Raw genomic sequence first — 3,195 nt, forward strand, 5'->3', positions numbered from 1 at the left:
GACTTTCCTACTAGCATCTCCTTCTTGGTCTTCTCCTCATCCCATTGGAACACTTCCTTGGTCCACACATAAATCTTGTCCCATCCAAGCTCTGGCTCGTACCCTTTGTGCTTCATGGCTTACTTCCGTGCTTATGCCGGTAATTGACTTTGCATCATTTGGAGTTATCGTCATTTCTCCAAACGGAAGATGTAAAATATCCGTTTCCTCGTAGTATCTCTCGCAAAGGCGGAACAAAGAGGTCTGTCGTAACCAAGGTCCAAATTCTCGACCGCAGGTATCAACGCCGTTGAATTGACTAGATCGATTACTTCCGGAACTTCTCCAACGGTTGTTTCTATTCCTTCCATTGGCCATTTCCTCATCATACTCACTGACGTTCCTGGCTTCATAAGACGAACGACATCCTTGTGATCCTATAAAACAAAACAACCACGATGGACAACAATCAAAACAGTACACGGATAATAATGTTTACATCACATATCATAAGGTTTAGGTACTTACTATGGTATTTCACTAGTGGAAAACAGCCGATTTAAGATAGTCAGGTAGTGTCGTTTTAACAAGTTAAACGACACTTTCTGAGTGTTGCTGAAAGTGCCGTAGATTCAGTGTCTTTTTATGGAAAGACACTTTCTGAGTGCCCCTGAATTATGATGCATCCTGAGTGCCGCTACGAACGACACCTGGCTATCGTCGTAGATTTGATTTTTTTTAATATAAAAAAAATTAGTCAGATCTGGCTAGCTGACTCCAGTTATTTTTACTGGGCTGAAATAAATCTGATTAAAATTCAAATTGTACTAAAATAAAACTGAAATTAAGTGACAATTCAAATTTAAATTCAAATGAAAATTACTCAAGTTCTCAAATTCAAGTGAAAAATTCAAATTCAAATGACAATTCAAATGAAAATGAAAATTACTCAAGTTCTCAAATTCAAGTGAAATTCAAATTCTCAAATTCAAATTCAAGTTCTATATAGAATCCGATTCTTCTAATACCAAATGACAGCTCGATTACATTGAACTGTACTCGTAAATTTAGTCCAAAATCATTACAGAAAACTTCTAATTATTAAGGTTTCTTAAGTGATACAAGTCCTGAGAACTTCAACAACAATTTAAGTCATTAGGATCTTGGCACTAGCTTGCGTGAGAGTAGAACTATAGAGGCACAACTCTTTCAACCATTTTTACATCCAGCAGGAGCAACGATCTTACCATCAACCATGACATCAGTTAGCCTCATGAGACCATCGGGAACAGAGTGCTGGCATCCATGAAGGTATCAAACTACATTCAGATGAAGAGTAAGTCAGACCTTATATGCTAGGTTTACATGACTTCAAACATAATATACAAGGAGGTGGTCTAATATACCCATCATCAAGACAACAACAACAAATTTTTACTCCTACAATAGAATAATTTCAATTGAAAAACATAATCACGTAAATTATGCATCCCAACGGATTTTTTCTCCAGATATGGCATTCATGGAGATGGAGCAAACCGGACATAGAGAGTAGAAGTTTTACCAAAGTTTATAGAACATAATTGGACAATCTGACTATATCTTTAAAAAAGAGATGTGTTTATTTCCTGATATGCAGGAATCACTGATCAATCATGCATAAGTGAAAACAATATATTCATATTTATCCCAGAGTCAAGATTATCATCATGTGTACAAAACAATGCCATTCACTTGAATGAACATTTTATATCTGAAACTTTTCAACATGACACTGTTTACAATTCAGTGTCGCATTCAGATAAAATAATATCTCAATTTCTATAGCTCTCGAGCAGCATTCCTAACTGGTGAACCCCTAATTGCAAGGGAATTTCCTAAGTTAAGAGAATTTAAAAAAATACGTTCATCATGCGGCATATGGCATTAGCCCTAGAGATGACAAATCATTGGGTCCCAACAGGATTTAAATAGTTTCCATTTTAGGTTAGTGACACACTAATCAAGGATGCTTTGCACCTAGCAGCACCCAACGAAGTATTACTAGATACATATAGATATACGCAGGAGATACAGAATATGATTGATGTGTTTTCCATCTCCCGAAACACTTAACCAGAAGAAAAGAAGAAATGATTAACTGTAAGGAACATTTGAATATAGACAGATGAAAAATCAGATGATAGGTGGCCACAAACCTGTCGAATCAAGGTGTCATACAACACAATACGCTTGTTTTTGAAAAACCCATACATATAAACCTGTTGAAATTGGTCAAAAAACAACAAATTAGAACAAGCATGTCCATACACACATTAAAATAAAATATCAATAAAGTATCTGCCAATAACATATGTATTAGGAGACAATACTAAAATAGTAAACACAGAATATCTAAAAAATAGACGCCACGAAACATAAGGGATAGGGTACACGGTCATCATCACAAGGGAAAGCACAAACATAAATGACCACAAATAAATGGCCACGTATGATCCTCCAATCTAAAATCGAACATATCAACATTAGAAAACAATGGTTATGGACTTCATTCCTAACATAAATATGGAGATGAACAAATAAACCATATATAGGCAGTGAAAATCATAGGCATGATGAGTATGCAAAGACACATACCTCGAAAAAACATTGTGATTGAATATCTACAACCCACATTCAGCTAGTTCCTTACAACATCAAGAAGTGAATGAATCTCCATATGCATAAAGAAGATAAAAAAAAACAACAACAATTAAACAAGAATTGAACGAGCGTTATTACCTAAGCATCCCCGTCTGAATATTCATCATCTGCGCATTCATCTAGTGCTAGTTCCTGACAGTATCAAGAAGGGAATGAATATCCATGTACATAAAGAAGATAAAAATAATTTAAAACCACTTCCTCATCAACCAATTCATGGTTTGGTTCAGAATCAGTGTACAATGTAATGTGAATTCTATTCTAAATACATTTTATTTGCACAAGGTGCAGAAACATGAGAAAATTGTACTGATTGATGAACCGGTGCCACAACCATAACCATAAACATGTGCAACATATAAACTACTGTTGTGCTGAACTATTCTAGTGCATACTGGCTCAAACACAAAAATTCTTCACTAAAGATTCCAAGAATGAGTAACTGGATTTATTTCATGTTCACGACATTGAGATCTGATACAATTGTTCAAATGACCGTAATCTGTAAAGTTA

At 35.3% G+C, this 3,195-nt stretch overlaps 1 long non-coding RNA gene across 1 annotated transcript; it reads right to left on the reverse strand.

Moving 5' to 3' along the window:
• Positions 1-1,278: 1,278 nt before the first annotated feature.
• LOC113278658 lies at positions 1,279-2,771 on the reverse strand. The gene is made up of 3 exons (XR_003325612.1): positions 2,761-2,771; positions 2,617-2,666; positions 1,279-1,298 (listed from the first exon to the last, which is right to left on the reverse strand). It is a non-coding gene; the product is annotated as an uncharacterized LOC113278658 (long non-coding RNA).
• Positions 2,772-3,195: the final 424 nt, after the last annotated feature.

This window comes from Papaver somniferum, chromosome 5 (genome assembly GCF_003573695.1).
Source record: "Papaver somniferum cultivar HN1 chromosome 5, ASM357369v1, whole genome shotgun sequence".
In the NCBI taxonomy this organism is placed as follows: domain Eukaryota; kingdom Viridiplantae; phylum Streptophyta; class Magnoliopsida; order Ranunculales; family Papaveraceae; genus Papaver; species Papaver somniferum.